The 23,559-nt window shown below is 41.0% G+C and overlaps 1 pseudogene; it reads right to left on the bottom strand.

Annotated features, from left to right (window-relative positions):
- Window positions 1–4,037: 4,037 nt before the first annotated feature.
- Window positions 4,038–23,559, bottom strand: part of LOC103259647 — a 52,595-nt pseudogene continuing 33,073 nt past the window's right edge.

Below are 23,559 nucleotides of genomic sequence, written 5' to 3'. Positions count from 1 at the left end.
CGATCCTTCCTCCTCAGCCTTCCAAGTAGCCGGAATTACAGGCATGCGCTACCTCGCCCGGCTGATTTTTTTGATTTATTGTAGAGATGAGGTCTTGCTGCCCAGGCGGGTCTTGAACCTGTGGGCTCAGGCAATCCACTCACCTCAGCCTCCCAAAGGCGCGGGATTACAGGCTGAGCCACCGAACCCGGCTTTTTTTTTTTTTTTTTTTTTAAAGAACCAAAGAAGGACAAAATTATGGACTTTGCAGTGGCTTGGATGGATTTGGAGTCTATCATACTCAGTAATCTATCACAGATACAAAGAGCTGAGCACCACGTGTTCTCACTCAGAAGTGGACCTTGGGCACCTATCATACTACAAGAAAGGGATTGGCAGTAGTGGGACACTGTCAGGGGAGGGGAGGGCCACCTACATCAGTAAGGGTGCCTGATCCTAGTCCAGGCAAAATGAGGTCCAATGGGAGGCCGAAAACTTCACTGGTACCCAAGCCACTTACTACACACTCCTGACTTGTACCCCGCAACCTTAAAGTAAAACAAAAGAACCAACTGGAAATTGTAGAACTTAAAAATACGATATTAGAAATAAAAAATTCGAGGTGAGTGGATTGCCTGAGCCCGCCTGGGCAACTTGGCGAGACCTCATCTCTACAATAAATCAAAAAATCAGCCGGGCGTGGTCGCGCACGCCTGTAGTTCCGGCTACTTGTAGTTCCGGCTGGGAGCGTGCCACTGCATTCCAGTCTGGACGACAGAGTGAGACTCCAACACAAAAATAAACATAAAAAATTCATTGGACAAAATTCATGACAAAAAAAACAGATGAAGTAGTAAGTAAACATAAAGATAATTCAATGGAAATCTTCAAATCTGTATAATTGTGATCACAGAAGTAAAGGATAAAAATATTAGTAATTTATTATTTTAAAATATTTAAGAAAAAATAGCTGAAAAGTCTCCAAATTTGGTGACAGAAAACCTTACAGATTCAAAAAGAAGTGGAAGTGCCAGCCCCAAGCAGGAAAAATACAATGAAAACCAGGCCTAGGCACATCAGATTCAAAATGCTGAAAACCAAAGATTAAGAGAAAATATTGAAAGCAACCAGAGAAAAATGATGCACGACACACATGCATATGAGGAATATCAAGTTAAATTAACACTAATTTCTAGTCAGAAATAATGGAGCTCAGAAGACAATCAACCGCCATCTTTAAAAGTACTAAAAGGAAAGAGAAAAGTGTCAATGTAGCAGTCCATATCTGGCCAAAATAGAAAAGAAAAAAGGTCCTTCAGGATACAGACAAAATATAAACATTTTCAGATAGAAGAACATTAATAGAATCTGTCACAAGAATATTTGTTCTACAAGGGTGGGTATGTATACAAAAGAAAGGAAACCAGCATATCAAAGAGATGCACTCCCATGTTTATTGCAACGCTATTCACAATAGCCAAAATATGGAAGCAAACTAAGTATCCACCAACAGATGAATGGATAAAGAAAATGTTATATACAGACAATGTTATATAAGGATAAGCAAAATGTTATATATAGGAAGAAATATATATATAAACAATTGAATTATTCAGCCATTGAAATAAAGGAAGATTTTATCATTTGCAGCAACATGGATGGAACTGAAAGCCATTATCCCAAATGAAATAAGTCAAGCACCAAAAGACAAATACTGCATGTTCTTATTCTTATGCAGGAGCTAAAAAAGTAGATCTCATGAAGACATAGCATAAATTGGTGGTTACCAGAGGCCAAGAAGGGGGTGGCGGGGGAGGGGAGAAAGAATATAAATGTATTTAAACTGTATACTTAAAATGGCAAGAATGGAAATTATATTTGTATCCTTTACCTCAATAATTTTTTTAAAGAAATGCTACCGGAAAATCTTCAGGCGGAAGGACAATGATACCAGATGAAACTGCAGATCTTCTCCCAGTCTATGACTTCTTTTGTCACTTTGTTTATGGAATCTTTTATTGAACCAAAGTTTGAAAATGTGAATGAAGCCCAGTTTTTCAGTCTTTTTCCTAATAGTTTGTTTTTTGCATTTCGAGAAATTCTTCTTATTATCCCCAGGGTCATAAGGCTATTCATATATTTCACTCTTAAAGTTTTGCTTTTCACATTTAGGTGTATATTTCAACTTAAGTTTATTTTCGTGAATGGTGTAAAGTGGAATCTACTTTTCCCGCTATGGACAAGTAGCATCTTAAGCCATTTTTAAATTCGTCTCCCAAAATTTATCTGCCAACTTTGCCATAAACCAACTTTTTATGTATGCATGTCACCTTTATATTCTGATCCATGGGTCTGTTTCTACATCCCTGTTTTAACCACACTGTCTTAATAATTACACCGCTATAGTAAGTCTTTATGTGGCAAGTCTCCCCTCCTCCTTCTTCAAATTTACCTTAGTTGTTCTTGACATTTTTGTCGATTATATTAATTTAAAATCAACTTATCAATTTAAATGAAAAAAAAAACTTGTTGAAATTTTTATTGGAATTGATTGAATTGATGGACTAATTTACAGTTAAGTCAAGTTGCTATCTTGAGTGTTCATGAACATTATTTCTTTCCATGTATCTAGCTTTTCAATAAAACACTGTAGCTTTTTCCATAAGAGCCCTGAACATCTTTTGTTTGGTTTACTTCTAAGTACTTTATAATTTTTATTGCTATTTTGACTAGGCCATTGTTTCATATTACATTTTCTAATTCATTATTGTTGAAATGTCAAAAGAACACTGATTTTAAGTTAATCTTATATTCAGCAAACTTGTTCATCTCTCTTATCAGTTCTAGTACTTTGTAGATTTCTTAGCATTTACAAATAATGAGTTTTGACTCATACATCCTAATTATTATAATTATTTAAACTTATTATATTGAATAAGATCTCTAAACAATGTTGAATAAAATATGTATAGTGAGTCATTTCTTTATTTCTAATTCCATTGATAATGCATCTAAAATTCATTTAAAATTTTTGTTTATTGTACAACTTTTTTTTTGAGACAAGGTCTTGCTCTATCACCCAGGCTGAAGCACAATGGCACAATTAGGCTCAAGGAACCCTTTCACCTTTGCCTCCCAAAATATTGGGATTATAAGCATGAGCCACTGCATCTGACCTATTGTAGAATATTTTTATAGCCGCACTTGAGAAAGTTTCCTCCTAATCGTATTTAGCGAAGAGTTTTTAATGATGAAAATGTATTGAGTAAATAAAGATTTTATTAAGTAAATAATACAGAGTTCCCATATACCCTCTCTTCCCCTTCCCCACACTCTACACAAAGTTTTTTTCTATTAATAGCATTTTGCATTAGTGTGGCAGATTTTTACAACTGATGAACCAATATAGACAAGCATTATTGACTACAGTTGATTTAGGTTTACTCTTTGTGCTGTACAGTTCTAAAGATGACTGTTCAAAGACCGTCTTCATTTCTGTTACAGTGTTTTTATTTCTAGCATTTGTTTCCGTTTCTTTTTGTTTGTTTTTTTTTTAAGTTGGAGTCTCACTCTGTTGCCCAGACTGGAGTGCAGTGGCCACTCCCAGCCACCACAGCCTCGACCTGCTAGGCTCTGGAGATCCTTCTGCCTCAGCCTTCCAAGTAGCTGGAATTACAGGCATGCGCTACCACGCCCAGCTGATTTTTTGATTTATTGTATAGATGAGGTCTCACCGCCCAGGCGGGTTTCGAACCCGCGGGCTCAGGCAATCCACTCACCTCAGCCTCCCAAAGGCACGGGATTACAGGCTGAGCCACCGAGCCCGGCTGTTTCCATTTCTTTTAAAGTTTCTGTCTCTCTGCTTATATTACCCATTTGTTCTTGTTTGTTGTCCACTTTCTCCATTAGAGCCCTTGGCATATAATCACAGTTTGTTTGTTTGTTTTTTACATTTGCAATGGGAACACTTTATTGACAGTTTAGGGTCACAATGGACAGTTTCACAGAACAGAAATAAAACAGTCAAGACAATGGAGTGTAAAATGGTAAGGGACAAGTTAATACTCTTTACCGTCATCCTCTCCCTCAGCACTGTCTGGTCCAACCTCCTCATAATCCTTCTCAAGGGCAGCCATGTCCTCAAGGGCCTCGGAAGACTCTCCTTCCTCCATCCCCTCACCCACGTACCCGTGAACAAACGCACGCTTGACACACAAACTCGTGGTCTGGGCAAGCCCAGGACTCAGCAACGGCTCAGCATGCACACAGCTCTTTGTGCCTTGGCCAGGTCTCCATTAGGCACTACAGTGGGAGGCTGGTAATTAATGCCAACCTTGAGGCCAGTGGGACACCATTCCACAAACTGGATGGTATGCTTGGTCTTGATGGTTGCAATGGCAGCATTGACATCATTGGGAACCACATTACCACGGTACAACCGGCAGCAAGCCATGCATCTACCATGACGAGGGTCAGAAAGCTGCTCAGCAGAGATGATGGGGGTACATGTGGCAGAGGAAAGTCGATGTGGGAATAGGGTGCCAGGTTGGTCTGGAATTCTGTCAGGTCGACTTTCAGGGTTCCATCAAATCTGAGGGAAGCCGTGATGGAGGATACAACCTGGCTAATAAGGCAGTTAAGATTAGTGGAGGTTGGGTGTGCAATATCGAGGTTTCTATGACAGATGTCATAGATGGCCTCATGTCTACCATGAATGCACAGAGTGCTCCAGGGTGGTGCGGATGGAGTTGCAGGGCTTAACTACAGCTGTGGACACCTCGGGGGCTGGGTAAACGGAGAGCTCCAGCTCGGACTTCTTGCCATAATCCACAGAGAGACGTTCCACCAGTAGGTTGGTGAACCCAGACCCAGTTCCCCCACCAAAGCTGTGGAAGACCAAGAAGCCCTGAAGACCTGTACACTGGTCAGCAAGCTTGCGAATTCGGTCCAAGACAAGGCCAAGTATCTTCTTGCCAATGGTGTAGTGCCCTCAGGCACAGTTGCTGGCAGCATCTTCCTTGCCTGTGATGGGCTGCTCAGGGTGGAAGAGCTGGTCATAGATGCCAGTGTGACTTTCATCAATGATCGCAGACTCCAGGTCCAAACACTGCCGTGGGCACATGCTGGCCAGCGCTTATCTCACTGAAGATGTTGAGGGAGTCGTCTCCTCCCTCAATGGTCTTGTCACTTGGCATCTGGCCATCAGGCTGGATGCCGTGTTCCAGGCAGCAGAGCTCCCAGCAGGCATTGCCAGTCTGGACACCAGCCTTGCCAACGTGGACGGAGATGCACTCACGTATGACGGGGACTTGGAGGGCCTGGAGGAGGCGACAGGGATTTCTCCAGGGAAGAAGCAGTGAGTCTCATAGTTGTTTTAAATTCCCAGTCTGATCATTCCAAAATTTCTGCTATATCTGAGTCTGGTACTGATGCTTGCTTTGTTTTTTCAGCTTGTTGGTTTCTTCCCTGCCATTTAGCGTGCTTTGTAATTTTTTGTTAAAGTCTGTACATAATGTATTGGGTAACAGGAACTGAGATATATTGGCCTTTACTGCAAAGTTGTATGTTCCCTTGGCTTGGAGTTGGGCTATGTCTAATGCTGACAGCAGCTGTGGGTGTCGGAGGCACCCGTGTTTTCTAGTGTCCCTGCTCTGTCTCCCTTGTGATCTCTGGGTTTCCCTAGAGACTCCTTCCTAGCCTGTGTCATGCAGCTCTTTCACTTGTAATCTACTATTGTTGTGCTGGACCCTGCTGACGTCGCGTCAGGGACTGGGGAGGAGAAGTGTTCCATAACCTTAGGATTAAACCTCCGTTTTTTTAGTGGGCTAGAGTGTTTGGACTGTGAGCTTCAGAACAGTTTCTTAGCCTTCTTTTCACCTCCCTTTATGTGAAACGAGAAGGTTAGAGTGAGTTTCACTTGTCTAACTGCCCTTCTAACTCAGATGAGGTCTAGTTTCCCTCAGGGACAGGCTTTTCAAATGTATGTCTGGTTGTATTATAAAGTGATTAATTTTTCCTTCCCCTGTCAGAAACTAGGTTTTTCTCAAATCCTTACCATGAGAGCATGGTAGGGCTTCTAGAGGTAACACTCATGAAAATGGGTGCCCTTAATCCAAGTCTAGGCCCCAGGAGTTTTTAAGTCTCAAGCTACTCCAGACGCAGCCTTCAGTAATTCACTGATCACCAAGCATTTCTATCAGCTATTGGCTCCAGAGTTTTCTGCTCTCTGTAAACTGTAATTCTCTGTATTCACTTATTTCTCCAGTCTTGAGGTTGGTGGTATAAGTTGAGTAGCAAGCCCTCAAAGATCTGCAGCCACCAAGAACCTTGGAAGGTGACCTTACTTAGGAACATGATCTTTGCAGCTGTAATAAAGTTAAGATGCCATCGTATTGGATGAGAGCAGGTCTTAAATCCAAGGGCCAGTGTCGCACAAGAAGAGAGGGCACACAGGGACGTACACGGGAAATCAGGTCACGTGAAGACGGAGGCAGACCCTGGCGCGAGGCAGCTTCCGTGCAGGGAGTGCCAAGACTGCTGGTAGCCACCAGACGCAGAGTTCTTCCTCAGATCATCCAGAGGAAGCATGGCCTCCACCTACTGACACCTTGATTTTTAGACTTTCAGCCTCCAGAACTCGAACAGAATAAACTTCTGGCGCTTTAAGCCACTTCGCTAAGCACTTTGACAGCAGCCCTGGGAGACTAATACTCGAAGTTTACCATCTGACCTCAGTTAGCTGATAAATCTAAGAAGAGTTGTTGAGTTTCAGGTTTTTTCTGATATGAGGTTAGGAGTGATAACTTCCAAGTTCTTTATGTGTTAAGTAGAAAACAGAAATCTCTACTGAGCTTTAATAAATCATCTTTTAAGGTAGTCATAGGGTTTTCTGACTGTTAATAAGATATGCTACATTAACAGATTTTCTAAAGGGCCCTCACATTCCAGGAATACGCTGTATCCTAATATACCATTTTTTCTTAACACTGCTGAATTTGCAGTGCTGATTTTTTTCTAGACTTTTTGCACCCTTGATGAGGTCAATAATTTTCTCATCCATTTTGAGATCCTTAAGTATCAAGGCTGTAGTAGTCTGAAAAAAATGAACTGCATAGGTTTCCTTCTTTCAGCTGATATAAAATAGGGATTGTCTGCTCCATCATGGTTAGTTGAAGGGTGATCAGCCATCGCGTTTTGCCCAGGATTGTTCTAGTTTAGCATTAAAAATCAAATGAGCATGACGACTCACACCTATAATCCCAGCTCTCTGGGAGACCAAGAACATGCCCCTGCACTCCAGCCTAGGTGAGAGAGTGAGAATCTGTCTAAAAAAAAAAAATGTTCCAGAAGTCCCCTCAGTCCTGGACTAGTGAAACTCCCCTGGTATCTTTTGATGTTGGAAAAAGGGGTGGGGAATTATTGTATTGTTCTTCTACGTCTAGTTTCTTGAGTTAAACATTTAATTATTTTTCATTGTTCTTAAAAAGTGTACTTATGACTACTTATTTACTTCTCAGTATTGCCTTAGCTGTATGCATTCCATTGTTGTCATTTTATTGTCATTTGATCCTGAATATTTTTGCAATCAGTATTGTGACTTCCTCTTTAATTTAAAATGTAAAATTTTCTTACAATCTTTGTCTCATGGATTTTTATTCAACTGCATTTTAGTCAGAGAACACAATCTGAATGACATCAATTCTTCAAATTTTGAGACTTTTTTGATGTGATAAGTTGATTAATTTTTGTAATGTTCCCAGATTACTTGTATTTACATTCTTTATTTGTTGGGGAAAAAAAGAGTTACTTTCATTAATTTTTGATATAAATGTTCCACATCTTTGTTAAGTTTTAGAATTATTGACATCAGCTTTTTTTCACTTTGTATGTGGTTTTTATTTATTTCTCCTTGTAATTCTGTCAGTTGTTGTCTATATTACGTATAATAGTATATATAATATTTAAAGATTATATTATTAAGGGCAAGCATACTTATAACTTTTACCTCTTCTTGGTGGATTCCGTAAATTAATACACTGCATCCTCATTTGTTTGTTACAAATGATTTTGCCCTAAATTCTAATTTACATAGTATATTATACCAGCTTTAGAAAAATAAGAGTTTTGGCTAGGTGTGGTGGCTCATGCCTATAATCCCAGCACTTTGGGAGGCTGAGGCCAGAGGATTGCCTAAGCCCAGGGGTTCAAGACCAGTCCGTGTAACTTGGTGAGATCTCATCTCTACAATAAATAAAAAAATTAGCACTGGGCACAGTGGTTCCCACCTGTAATTCCATAACTTTGGGAGGCAGTGGTGAGAGAATTGCCTGAACCCAGGGATTCGAGACCTTGTCTCTACAACAAATTAAAACATTAGCCAGGTATGGTAGCAAGCGACTGTAGTTCCAACTACTTAGAAGGCTGAGGTGGAAGGATCACCTGGTCAAGGTTGGCACTCCAGCCTGGGTAACAGAGTGAGACTCTGATTCAAAAAATAAAATAAAATTAGAGTTTTGATTATGTATTTATTTCAGTATTATTTTCCACCTCTTTACTTTTGTCCATTCTATGTGGTTTTGAGTTTGTCACCTTTAAGAAGCAAATAAGAGTTTTGGCTAGGCGTGGTGGCTCATGCCTATAATCCCAGCACTTTGGGAGGCTGAGGCCAGAGGATTGCCTAAGCCCAAGGGTTCAAGACCAGTCCGTGAATTTTATTTTTTTATTCAGTTAGATATTCTCTTTCATTAATAGATGAGTTGACTTTTTATGTTTATTATGATATACTTGAGCTTATATTTATCATCTTATCTGCCCTTTGTTTTTTCTCCTTCTCTCCCATCTTTTAATAAAAACTTTCCAAAATACCCACTTTTCTCTGCTCATTTGAAAGGTGTGTATTGTGTTTCTATTGTTTTACTGATTACTTTTATACTTTAAAAATAAAATGTTTAACTGTTAATTTTTCTAACTATTCACTATTTCTATCCTCCCCCGATTGAACGTGACTTGTTATTCTTACTTAGAGTTTCGGTTTGCCTTTAAAAATGAAATCCAAAAAGCACAATAAAACCAAAATGCAACCCAGTGGCAGTGGGGGATGGCTGACTGAAGACATCACGACCTGCAGCTCTCAGCAAAGAAACCCCCGTGGCGGAGTGAACCCAGGGCTTTGAGGGCCAACATGAAGCCCAGGCTAAGGTCCATCAGATGGTCACCTAGGGACACAGAGGACGGTGGTTCCAGGCCCTGGACACCCCCAGAGGCAGCCCGACGTGAGACAGGGAGTGTGCCTGTGGGGACAGAAGCGTGAGTGAAAATGACAGCTTCTCTTTTCTACACACCTCACGCAAGCCTCTTCAGCCTTAGCCAAGGGAGAGCCCCACCCAGGCCCGTCCCTCCTGCACTCCTCTTGCCCTGGCCAAGCACAGAGGGCTGTCCTAAATAGAGACAGATGCACCAGTGGGGGCCACAAGGAGCCTGGGGAACCTCTGTTCCTGGAGTTGCAATGCCATGGTGCCAACAGCCCCCCATGGAGAGGCAAGTGACACCCTGTAGGGGTGGTCTGTGCCATGTGGATGCTCCCTCTGCTTACCACCCTTTCCAGCAACCAGTAGGGGTGGATGTGACCACTTGGAGGGTGTCTTGGGCTGCCATTGCAGCCCAAGGTCAGGGCTGCAGATGTGGCTCGCTGTCAGGGCACGGCCACTGAAGCAACAGCCCCTCCCACAGAGCAGGGCAGGAACTAAGAGGCCAGGCGCCTCTGCTCATGAGGCAGTGATGGTGGCCGCACCCACTCGCAGACGGAGGGAGAAATAACAACCCGCCACTCCATCCCTTTTACCCCTAGATGAAAGGGACAGCCCACTCAGACAAAAGGAGGTCACTCCATACCCTGAAGAGCACCTGATCCAGAGTAGAGCACAGGGCCCCACCTGGCTACCTGCCAGTCCTGCTGACAAGACACACGGTCTGGGGAGGAGGCCACTGGAGCTCCATCCAGGGCCCAAGGCACCTTGTGGCAGAGGGAGGGGACAGACTCTGAGCAAGAGGAAGGGACTCACCCTGTTCTTGCCAGACTGCACTGGTGAAGCAGTTTCAGTTTCCCCCTGGTGCACCACCCTTCCTGCCGCCACTACCCCCCAACTGGTATATTAAAGGAAGGAGGTCAGGCAGGTGCGCGTGCATGCATGCAGGCACACACACACACGCACACCCATCCACACTGTCACCTCAACAGTAGCAACCCTATCTAATAAAAAATAACAAAACAGAAAATAAAAAGAAAAGAGTATGCCCTCACAGATGAGGAAGAACCAGCAAAAAACAACAAAAAACTCCACTGTTAATCTGAAACCTTAACTAACACTCACAAAAGGCTTCCCAGATCCCAAGCAATGGAACCCATTCAGAACAACTAGTCCCAGATGACAGGCATAGAATTCAAACTATGGATGGAAAAACACTCATTGAGATCCATGAGAAAGTATACACACAAATCATGCAGGCCATGAGAAGAGTGCAGGAAGTGAAACCTGAACTGGCCATTATAAGAAAGGAATATTATAAGAAACTGAACTTCTGGAGATTAAAAGGACGCTGAAGTACACTACATAATGATAAAAGGCTCGATCCACCAGCAAGAAATATCTGTCTTGAATACATACACACTCAACATAGGAACACCGAGACTTATAAAACAGTTGCTGGTCACACTAAGAGGAGGACATAGCCAGCCAGCCATGCAATTAGACTCAGAGACTTTAATATCCCACTAACAGCATTAGATAAGTCATTCAGGCAAAAAACTAACAAGGAAATCTGAAGTCTTAACTAACACTTGACCAGTAATAGACATCTACAGTACTTCACTCAGTAACTACAGAATATACATTATTTTCATAAGCACATGGAACATACTCCAAGTGTGGCAAATGCTCAGATATATTTCTTGTATGATTGAGTGAATGAACGTAGAAACACATGAGTAACTGCTTCGGGGTCAGCAGTTGGCCCCATGGTAATCACCTGGGATGGCAAATTGTCTCCCACTAACCCTGTGGCAGTAAGGGGGGTTGGTAGCAGTTAAAGGTATTTCTTTTTGAAAGGCAAGCTGCAAGCTTTAAAGACCAGCCAGGTCAGTTTTGTTTGAAAAGCCAAATGGCCAAAGACTGATGGCTCTCATGGAAATGCAAAAGAGTAACTAATTCACAGACTCATCCAAAACCCTTCTTTCGAAGTTGACAGTTTACAACCCTGCAGTTCCTGGAGACCATTTGTTCTTTGAAAAATCTGATTTTTCCGAACACTACCTTGTAAATTCCAAAGAGAATGTGTAATCGCTCAACACGACCCCCTCCCTTACCTAAACGAAGGTATAAGACCCTGCTTCTCCCATTCTGTGGGGCTCAACTTGGATGCGTTAGCCCTTGTGCCTGCCGACATAGTAAAATTGCCACTTCCCATAATAGTCTTGGTGTCACGTTCTCTCTATTTTCCTGCTATACAAGATCAGACATAAATCAAGTGTAAACAAATTTCAAAAGGTCAAGATCATACCATGCATCTGAGAAATAAAAATATATAAAAATAACTTTCATTACCAACAGCAGCCCCCCCATAAACACACAAATACATGAAAATTAAACAACATGCTTCTGAATGACTTTTGGGTTAACACAGAAATCAGGACATAAACAAAAAGATTCTCAGTATGAACAAAAACAAAGACACAACACCAAAACCTCTGGGATACCATGAAAGTGGTGCTGAGAGCAAAGTTTATAACACTGCACAAACATATGAAAAAAATAGAAAGAGCACAAGTAAATAGTCTAACATCACACTTAAGAAAGCTGGAAAAACAAGAGCAATCCAATGCCAGAATTAGCAGGAAAATGGAAATTATGAAAATAAAGTCACAGCTAAGTGAAACAGAGACAAAAATTTATGCCAGGTGTGGTGACTCACGCCTGTAATCCTAGCACTTTGGGAAGCCAGGGTGAGAGGACTGCCTGAGCCCAGGGGTTCAAGACCAGCTGTGCAACTCAGTGATGCCTCATCTCTAAAATGAAAGGAAGGCAGGAAGGAAGGAAGGAAGGAAAGAATGAATTATACAAAAGATCAACAAAATGAAAAGCTGGTTCTTTGAAAGGATAATTAATATTGAAAGACTCCTGACCAGATTAACAACAACAAAAAAAAGTGAGTGAGAAAATTTGAATAAACACAATTAGAAACAAAAAAGGTGATGTTATAATTGACCCTGGAGAAATACAAAAGATTATCAGAGATTACTGTGAACATGTGTATGAAAGTAAACTAGAAAATCTAGAGGAAATGGAAGAATTCCTAGCATGACATAATCACCCAAGACTGAAACAGGAAGAAAGTAAAACACTAAACAGACCAATAACAATCCAAGAAACCAGGCCAGGTGTGTGGCTCCTGTCTGTAATCCCAGCACTTTGGGAGGCAGAGGCAAGAGGATTGCCTGAGGCCAGGGGTTCAAGACCAGCCTGGAAAACTTGGCAAAACCTTGTCTCTACAATAAATCAAAACATTAGCTGGGTGTGGTGGTGTGCACCTGTAGTTCCAGCTACTCAGGAGGTAGAAGGATTGTCTGAGCCCTGCAGGTTGAGGCTGCAGTAGCCATGAGCATGCCATTGCACTCAAGCCTGGGCAACAGAGTGAGACTGACCCGAAAAAAAAAATCCAAGAAACTAACTCAGTAATAAGAAACCTTCCCATAAAAAATAAAATTAAAAAAAGCCCTGGGCCAAACAGTTTCTCAACTGAATTCTACAAAACATACTAGGAAGAGCCAATATCAATCATATTGAAAATATTCCAGGCAATTGAGAAGGAAGGAGTTCTCCCAGCTCATTCTATAAAGCCAATATAATACTGATACCCCAAAATGGCAAAGACCGAACAAGGAAAGAAAACTACAGGCCAATTTCCCTGGTGAAAATAGATGCGAGGAAGGCAGGAAGATGGTGGTGGAGCCAGTCAGACTATGAGTCTCAGTGTGAATGAGTACATGGAAAACTTTGCATATGTGTCTGTGAGCAAGTGGGTGTATGAGTGGCTGACTGAGTGGGGACTCAGGAGCAAGTGGCCAGGGCTCTCCTGGTGAAGCAGCGAATGCTGCAGGTGTTCTGCTCAGACGCTAGCACTTCCCAGGGTGCAGAAGCTGAGCGCTATTTTTTAAAAATCAGCAAAGCCCTTCCTGGGAAGAAGCTGCGAGAGCGACTGCCGGCTTGAGTCTTCACCTCACCACTGCGCTGCCTGGCCAGACACAGGCAGCAAGTGCTGAAGAGGAAGTGCACGAGGGAGCCGCAGGCAGAGCCCCAATAAGACAAAACAGGCACCCCGTCACCATTTTGGAAACAGGGCAGGAAAGCGCTCCCCTTGCTCACCACAGAATGACAGACCTGATCACTGTGACCAGCAGATTCACTACTCAGGGGCTGACTGTGACCCAGAGGGAATGTCCCCAAAGCACAAACTCTGGAGGGCAGGACGTGTGCTGAGTCTCAGGTGTCCCACTCCCTAGCCTGACTCAGCCTCGGAACACAGGGTATGACCAGCAGAGGACAAGGAAGACCTCTGAAGAGACCAGTGGTGGGTATGGGACTGCCCCTACCCCTTCCTCCCCATCAATCCTCCGAACGTCAGACCCACACGGCTGGGGCATGACTGAGAGGGGCAAACCCGGGCAGAGCCTGGGGGCCAGCCATGACAGGAGGACTCGACTCCAGGATCAGCCTGGCTGGGGCACCCCACACCAGCACTAGGGGAAGAGACAACTCCACACTTTCCCACCAAAGGGGATTCCCCTGACCCTATGAGAATGGGAGGGGAGGTCTGAAGCCCCCTCAACCTCCTCCTCCTTCCCCAGCCCAACACTGGGGAGATTGGGAATGAGACCGCAGCCCTGTAGGAGACAGCACAGGGGCTTACCTGTGAGCAGCTGAGAAGAACAAAATACAGAACCTGCCACAAGAGGGCAGGTTGTTTTCTATTTTGCGGGTTTGTTTGTTTTTAATTTTTTTTTCTTTTTCCTTTGTGCATGAATGTGTATGTTTGATTCCTTCTTCTCCTTCCTCCTCCTTTCTTCTTCTCTTTCTTCTTCCTCCTTCTTCCTCCTCCCCCTCCTTCTTCTTCCTCCTTCCTCCTTCTTCCTTCTTTCTTCTTTTTGTTTTCTGTTTAAGTGTGTACACGAATGACTGACTGTTCATCTACCAGAGGTTTTTTTGTGTGTTTGTTTTGGGTTTGTTCTTCTCTTTTTTAAGTTTAATATGTGTTTGCGTAAGGGTTTGATTTGAATTCCTTTTTTCTCTCTCTTTTCTTTTTTGCTTCTCCTTTTGTTTTGTGTTGGGTGCATGCATGTGTGTATGTGTGTGTGTGTGTGTGTGTGTGTGTGTGTGTGTTCAATTTTCCTGGGGTTTTTTGTTGTTGCTGTTGCTTTGTTTTGCTTTTTTTTCCAGCTTCTTTTAGTGTGTGTGTGTGTGTGTGTGTGTGTGTGTGTGTGTGTGTGTATGTCTGTTTAATTGCTTTTTGCTTTGGTTTCTGCTCTTGTCTTTCTGTGTTTTATTTTACTTTATTTTTTGCCCACCTTATTTCATTCTACTTATCTCTGTTCTCTGCATTGCTGTAACTATATCTTGGACTCAGGGTATACACACATGTACCCATTGCATTGTCATATGGAGTGGTGGTGGGGAGTGGGTTTCAGGAAACCCCTACCACAATCAGTGAACATTGTGATTTGCAGGTAGTTTCTGAATCCTAGCTCCCTATCCTCCACCTTATTCAGTTCTCAAATCTACATGACACAGCAAAGTTTCCCACCCATAGATGAATATGTTCAATATAGAACAAATTCAGAGCCCTGATCAGGGAAGAATAGAGGGCTGAGGAAACATCAGAAGTGAAAACCTCTCCCACTGCCACAGAATAATGGAACTAAAGAGAAAATAAAGAAATCTGTCACAAATGAGGAAAAACCAATGGAAGAACACAGGTAATTCCCAGAATAACAAAAAGAAAACGCCTGAAAAATCAGATCTCAGAGCCCAAACAATGGAAGTCATCAACTACTAGTCACAGAATACAACAGGAACTAGGAAATGGGTGGAAAGAGTAAATAAGACTCAAGAAAGACAAGATGCAACACTAAAAGAACTTGTAGCAGAGATTTTGGGGCATAAAAAATTTCATCCAGGAAGTAAATAACTAGATGTCAAGTATGGAAAGCAGAATTAATCAAACAGAAAAAAAGAATCTCAGAACTTGAAGACCAAAACATAGAATTAACCCAATCTGCAAAAAAAATATAAAAAGAAAACTCAGAAAGAAAGAACAAAAGACTCCAAGAGATGTGCAATTATATTAAGAGGCTGAACCTATGACTTATTGGAATCCCAGAAGAAGAATGGGAAACAAAGAACACCTTAGAGCAAGTATTACAGGAGGTTATCCAAGAAAACTTTCCCCATCTCACCAGAGATGTGACCAGCCAAAAACAAGAGTTACAGAGAATCCTTGCAAGACATCAAATAAGACCAACCCCTAGACACATAGTAATTTGCCTACACAAAGTAGGTACAAAATAAAAAAATCCTAAAGGCAGCAATAGAGAAAGGTCAGACTACCTAACAGGGAAAACCAATCAGAATAGCAGCAGACCTATCAACAGAAACACTACAAGCTAGAAGAGACTGGAGTCCAATATTCAAAGTCCTCAAAGATAAATGATTTCAACCAAGAATTTTCTACCTCGCCAAGCTCAGCTTCATCAGCAATGGAGAATTAAAATCCTTCCCAGACCCAATCCCTAAGAGATTATGTAGCTTCCAGACCAGCTCTACAGGAGATGCTTAAAAAGGTATTAAGCACAGAAGAAAGAAAAAAAAAAAAGAATGACCACACATTTCCCAAGAGAACAGGAGAACACAGAATCAGCACAGAATACATCAACATTGCAAACCTGAAAGCGCACACATACATCAACCCAAAAGTTAAAAGAAAACAAAGAAAAATCTTTATAACAATCTCATGACAAGGATAAACAATCAAATTTCAAAAATCAGCCTGAATGTGAATGGACTAAATAAATGCACCACTGAAAAGACACAGAATGGCAAACTGGATAAGAATCCATGACCCAATTATTTGCTGCATCCAGGAAACTCATCTCACCACAAGGGATGCACACAGACTCAAAGTTAGAGGATGGAAAATGAATTTACAGGTGAATGGATCACAAAAGAAGGCAGAAGTCATGATCTTAATATCAGACAAAACAACCTTTAAGCTATCCAAAATTTTAAAAGATACAGAAAGACACTATGCAATGATAAAGGTTCAATCCATCAACAAGAAATATCTATCCTAAACATATATGCACCCAACACAGGAGCATCTGCATCTATAAAGCAACCATTAAGTAAACTAAAAAAAAGACATTGACTCTGACACTATTACAACTGGGGTCTTAAATACCCCACTAACAACCCTAGCTAGATCTTCAATGCAAAACATTAACAAAGAGATCCGGAACCTCAACTTGACCTTATGGACTTAACAGAGACCTACAGAATACTCCATGCACCACAGAATATACATTCTACTCACAACCACGTGGAATATACTCCACGATCAATCACATCTTCAGTCATAAATTAAGCATAAACAAATTTATAAGATTGAAATACTGCCATGCACCTTCTCATACCACAGTAAAATAAAACTAAATATCAACACCAACAAAACTCCCCCCAACCCACAAAGACATGGACACTAAAAAGCATGATGCTGAACAACTACTGGGTCAACACAGAAATTAAAAGATTCCTGGAAACAAATGAAAATGAAGAAACATCTTGCCAAAACCTCTGGGATGTCATAAAAGCAGTTCTAAGAGAGGAATTTATATATCTTTGAACACATATCAAGAAAATGGACAGATCCCAAGTTAACAGTCTAACAAATCACCTAAGGAAGCTGGAAAGACAAGACCACCAAAACCCTAACTTTAGCAGAGGAATCCAGATGACCAAAGTAAAAGCCCAAATATGGGACAGAGAAGACAAAAATATCATAGAAAAAAATCAACAAAAGAAGAAAGGCTGGTTCTTTGAAAGAATAAATAAGATTGATGGACCCCTAGCTAGACTGACCAAGAAAAAGAAAGACACAGCCCAAATAAACACAATCAGAAACGCAAAAGATCAAATCATAACTCAATCTGAAGAAGCACAAAAGATTATTAGAGATTACCATGCATACCTGTATGGAAACAAACTTGATAACCTAAATGAAATGGAGGACTTTCTGATATCACACAACCTCCCAAGGTTGAAAGAAGACATCGAGACACTAAACAGACCAATAACAACCCAGAAAACTGACTCCATCATAAGAAAACTACCTAACAACAACAACAAAAGCCCTGGACCAGATGACTTTCCAGTGGAATTCTACAAAACATACAAGGAGGAGCTGATACCAATCCCGCTGAAAGCATTCCAGGCAATTGAGAAAGACGGAATTCTCCTCAACCATTTTACGAAGCCAACATCACATGATATCCAAGCCGGGCAAAGATCCAACAAAGACAGAGAACTACAGGCCAATATCCCTGATGAACATAGATGCAAAAATTATCAATAAGATTCTAGCCAATAGGATCTAACAACACATCTCAAAAATCATTCACCATGTAGGCTTCATCCCCAGGATTCAGGACTGGTTCAATAGCTGCAAGACCATAAATGTTATTAACTACATCAACAGATGTAAAAACAAGAACCACATGATTATATCATTAGATGCAGAAAAAACTTTTGATAAAAGGATTGATAAAAAGCTTTGCCAAAGTCTTGGGTACAGAATGTGCAAAAGATAGTTGCATTCTTATACACCAACAACAAACACGCATGGAACCAAATAAAAAGCACAATCCCATTCACAATAGGCACACACACAAAAAAAGAAATACCTCAGCATCTTCCTAACCAGAGAAGTGAACGAGCTTTACAATGAAAACCATAAAACACTGCTCAAAGAAATCCAAGAAGACACAAACAAATGGAAAAATATTCCATGCTCATGGATAGAAAGAATCAACACTATTAGGATGTCCATCCAACCAAAGGCAATCTACAGATTGAACGCATCCCATTAAATTACCAACATCATTCTTCTCAGACCTGGAAATGACAATACAGAAATTCATATGGAAAGATAAATGACCACGAATGAACAAAACAATCCTTAGCAAAAGAAAAAAAGCAGGAAGTATCACACTTCCAGACATTAAACATCACTATAAGACTACAATAATCAAAACAGCCTGGTATTGGTACAAGAACAGGAATAAGGACCAATGAAACAGGGTAGAGATTCCAAAAAAGAACCTCAATTTCTCAACCAACTCATCTTCAACAAAGTCTCCACCAATGACCACTATTCAGTAAATGGTGCTGGGAAAACTGGCCGACCACAAGCAGAAGATTGAAACAGGACCCTTATCTATCACCATATTCTAAATGGATCAAAGACCTAAATGTTAAATCTCAAACTATAAGAATCTAAGAAAACGCAGGAGACACCCTTACAGAAATCAGAGTAAGCAATCAACTCCTGATCTCTAGATGTCCGTGCCATAAGAGGTAAGATAGACAAGTGGGACCTCATTAAACTGAAAACCTGCTGGCACAGTGACTCAAGTCTGTAATCCCAGCACTTTGGGAGGCCAAGGTGAGAGGACTGCCTGAGCCCAGTGGTTCAAAACCAGCCTGGGAAACTTGGTGAGACCTTGTCTCTACGGTAAATCAAAAAAATTAGCTGGACATGATAGTGTGCACCTGTAGTTCCAGCTGCTTGGAAGGCTGAGGTGGAAGGATTGCCTGAGCCCAGTAGGGTAGGCTGTGGTGGCTGTGAGAGTGCCACTGCACTCCAACCTGGGCAACAGGGTAAGACTCTACTAAAAAATAAATAAATAAATAAATATAACTGAAAACCTTCTGCAAAGCAAAAGAATCCACCAAGAGAGAGGAGAGACAGCCCACAGAATGGGAAAAAATATTTACCAACTGTATATCTGACAAAGGCCTAACATTCAGGATCTACAAGGAACTCAAATGTGCCGAAAGGAAAAAAACAAACAGCCCCATTAAAAGGCGTGCAAAAAGGCAACCCCTTTGGGTCCCCACTGTGGGGGCTTCTCTGTCCTCTCAATAAATCCTTCTTTCTCACTTAAAAAATAAAAATAAATTTTAAAAAAGTGGGCAAAAAACATGAATAGACACTTGTCAAAAGAAGATAGATGGGCAGTCAACAGACACATGAAAAAGTGCTCAGCCTCATTAATCATCAAAGAAATGCAAATCAAAACCACATTGAAATACCACCTAACCCCAGTAAGAATGCCCATCATTAATCAAACAATAAACAACAGATGCTGGCAAGGAGGTGGAATAAAGAGAATGCTTCTACACTGCTGGTGGGAATGCAAGTTTTGCTAGTTCAACCTCTATGGAAAACAGTGTGGTGATTTCTAAAAGATCTAGAAATTGACCTTCCACATGACCCAGCAATCCCCCTACTGGGAATATACCTGGAGGAACTCAAATCATTCTACAAAAAATACTGTACATGCATGTTTATTACAGCACTATTCACAATAGCAAAAATATGGAACCAATTGTGCTGCCCATCAAAACTGGTTAAAGAAATGTGGTACATATAAGCAATGGAATTTTATGCAGCCATAAAGAAGGACAAACATATCCACTTCACAGCAACTCAGATGGATTTAGAGTCTATAATACTCCGTGATCTATCACAGAAAAAAAGAACAGAGCATCATGTGTTCTTGCTCATAAGCAAACCCTGAATATTTACCATATACTAGAAGAAAGGGATTGGCAGTAGTGGGATACTGCTGGGGTGGGAGTGGGGACACAACATCAATAAGGGTGCCTGATCTCAAACCAGGCAAAGTGGGAACAAAAGGGAGACCCAAACTTTACCTGTACAATGTTCACTTGTATACCTAATTCTGAATTGCACCCCACATCTTTAAAATAAAACATTAAAAAAATTATACTGAGCAATAAGGAACACAAATAAAATAAAAAATGAAATCTTATTTGAAAAAAATAAATGCAAAAGTTCTCAACAAGAATTTAGCAAATTACTTCCAACAGCACATTTAAAGGAGTATCCATTATAACAAGGTGGGCTTCAGTCCTGGAATGCAAGGCTGGTTCAATATATTAAAATTATTAATACATTAAAATCATTCGATGTAACCCACCACATAAACAAGTCTAAAGCCAACAACCACAAAATCATCTCAATAGACACAGAAAAAGCATTCAATAAAATCAAACAACCCTTTTTGATAAAAACTCTCAAACACCAAGGAATTAAAGAAACATTCCTCAAAATGATAAAGCTATCTATGACAAACTTGCAGCCAACATCATAATGGGCAGAAGCTGAAGGCATTTCCTCTGATAACTGAAACATGACAAGGATGCCCACTCTAACTCCTCCTCTCTAACATGGTACTGGAAGTCCTAGCCAGAGCAACAGGCAGGAAGAAATGAGAGGTGTTCAAATAGAAAAAGAGGAAGTTAAATTATTCTTCTCTGGTATAATTCTATATCTATTAATAGAAAACCCTAGAGAGTTTGTCAAAAACCTTCTCACATTGATAAACGACTTTGGTAAAGACTCAGATTACAAAATCAATATGCAAAAAATAGTAGCATTTCTATACACCAACCACAAGCAGGCTGAGAATCTCATAAAAAACACAAAAATCACAATAGCCAAAAAGTAAATAAATAAAATACCTCAGCATCCATCTAAACTAAGAAGTGAAAATCTTTTACAATGAGAACTATGAAACGCTACTCAGAGAAATCAAGGACAACAAACGACTGGAAGAACATCCTATGCTCATGGGTTGGAAGAATTAATATCATCAAGATGTTCATTCTATCCAAGGCAATCGACAGTTTCAACACAATCCCTATCAAATTATCAGCATCGTTTTTTACAGACCTAGAAAAGACTAAATAGAAATTCATATGGAAGCAAAAAAGAGCCCAAATAGCTAAAGCAATCCTAAGCAAAAAGAACAAAGCTGGAGGCATCACACTTCCAGAGTTCAAACTTTACTACAAGGCTACGGTAACCAAGGCAATGTGGTAATAGTACAAAAATAGACACACAGATCAGCAGAACAGAACAGAAAACCCAGAAATAATCTCTAGGCTTACAGAGTATCATAAGCTGTATGTATCCTGAGAAAGAGACAACAAAAGTTTTTTCAGACTCTTCTTGAGGTGAAGTTGGACTGAGTTAGCCGAAGACTTCAAGAAGTAAGTGTGGCTCAAATTCCTGTCTCGCATGAAGCTATTACCCTGTGGCAACAAAATCCAAAATGCCATTGTCTGCTTTCAGCCTGAAGTCCGGCGACTTGCAGCATTAACTCTACCTACAAATTTGCATTCTTGCTCAGTTACTGGTACAAACTGATATTTACCTTGTTTTGAGCATAGCAGCATTTTATCTATCATTATTATGAGTTTGAGGTTTCATGCATCAACGTACTTGCCATCTTGGACAAGTAGTAGCTGACTATTTTTTGTCTTCTGCATCCTGCTCAACCAAATGCAAGTTATCAAAACTTTGCCCTTGGAATTCTTATCTTTTCTCTAAGATCCGTCTCTCTTTTAGATATCTTATCTACTCCTATGCTTTCACTACAACTTACAAGTTGATGATTCTCAAATCTTTATTAAAAAACTTTTTGTCCTAGACACTCTGCCAAGATTCAAGCTCACATTGTAAACTGTTTGATAGATGTTTACATCTGGATGCCCTATTAATACCTTAAACTTGCAACCCGGGCAATACAACGAGACTCTGTCTCTACGAAAATAAAAAATTTGCCAGAAGCGGTGGTTCACACCTGTAATCCCAGCACTTCGGGAGGTGGAGGCAAGAAGATTGCCTGTGCTCACAGATTCAAGACCAGCCTAGGCAACTTGGTGAGACCTCAACTCTACAATAAATCAAAATATTTGCTGGGTGTGGTGGTGTGCACCTGTGGTTCTAGCAACTTGGAAGACTGAGGTGGAAGCATCACCTGAGCCCAGAAGGTCAAGGTTGCAGTGGCTATGAGTGTGCCACTGCACTCCAGCCTGAGCAACAGAGTGAGACTCTGACTCAAAAAAAAAAAAGCTAGGTGCAGTAATGCATACCTATAGTCCCAGCTACTAATGTGACTGAGGCAGGAGAATCACTGAGCCCGGGAGGTCATGGCTGCAGTAAGCCATGACTGTATCACTATGCTCTAGCCTCTAGCCTCTACCCTGTCTCAAAGCAAAACAAAAAAACAAAACCTTAAACTCAGCATACATAAACTATGCATCATTTCCCTATTCCTACCAATACCAATTCCTGATTTTATTTCTCATAATGAGGCTATCGTTCTCACTGTCACTGTTATCCAGACTTGAAATCCCAATGTCATATTCTCTTCGTGTTTCATTCATATAATCTTATCAGGCTTCAAGTCCTGTATTTTCTCTTTCAAAATTATTCCTAAATTTCTTTCATTCTTTCCACATTTTCTGCCACTAGTTCATCTCTTCTTGATCTCACATCTGAATAACTGAAATCCCTTCTTCAGTGACTCTCTGGATGCTACTGCCACCGCGCTCTAATGTATCTCTTACGCTGCTCCCAACATGATTTAGGTTGAGCATTCTAGGCAATGTGTACCACAGATTCCAGAATCCTGTGCAATAGTTACATTTGTCCTTGTGTCTTCCTCACCACTACCTATTTACATGATTCCTTCCCTACAATTCTAACCTGAATCCTCCCTTTATTCTGCTCAACCGCTACTTCAGTCATACACCTTTAATTAATTCACGAAAAAAGGTTGTTCCTTCATCTAACCTCCCAAAATGCTTTGCTTGAATCATTCATGTGGCACTTGCCTGCTAATGTACAACATGTTTACTTACTTGGTGTTCGCTCCTCGGAGACGAGGGCTGTTTATATACCTGCCTCAACCTTAAAACAGTCATGCCCACAAGAGCAGTAACAAGAATGTAACTTTTGAGAAAAACTGTTATTCAGCTCCTGGCTCCGCCATCGATCGACTTTGGAGATATTAAATTTTCCAAGTATTAAACTTGTCAAATGCTGTGCCTGACACTCCCTCAGCTTCTGCTCAGTAAACTGTCCCAAAACAGTACCTGCTGAAGGAACATAAAATTTTCTTCCCAAAAATATCCTTTCTCACAAACAGAAACAAAACAGCAGAAGAATCAGCCAGTTAGTCACAGGAAGAGAAGAGCACAGACACGTAAAAGGCAAATAGGGATAACTGAATTGGGTCAGTGTTGTCGCACCGTACAAAGATCTGTAGACTCTGCTTCTAAGATCCCGAAAATCCGCAGGACTGTTTGTTTTTTTGTTTTTTTGAGTTGGAGTCTCACTCGGTCGCCCAGACTGGAGGGCAGGGGCCGCTCCCGGCCACCGCAG

This window comes from Carlito syrichta, unplaced genomic scaffold, assembly GCF_000164805.1.
Source record: "Carlito syrichta isolate Samal-C Ts95f unplaced genomic scaffold, Tarsius_syrichta-2.0.1 Scaffold302944, whole genome shotgun sequence".
Lineage (NCBI taxonomy): Eukaryota > Metazoa > Chordata > Mammalia > Primates > Tarsiidae > Carlito > Carlito syrichta.
The sequence above is the reverse complement of the archived record's forward strand: the minus strand, read 5'-3'. Positions and strand labels throughout refer to the sequence as shown.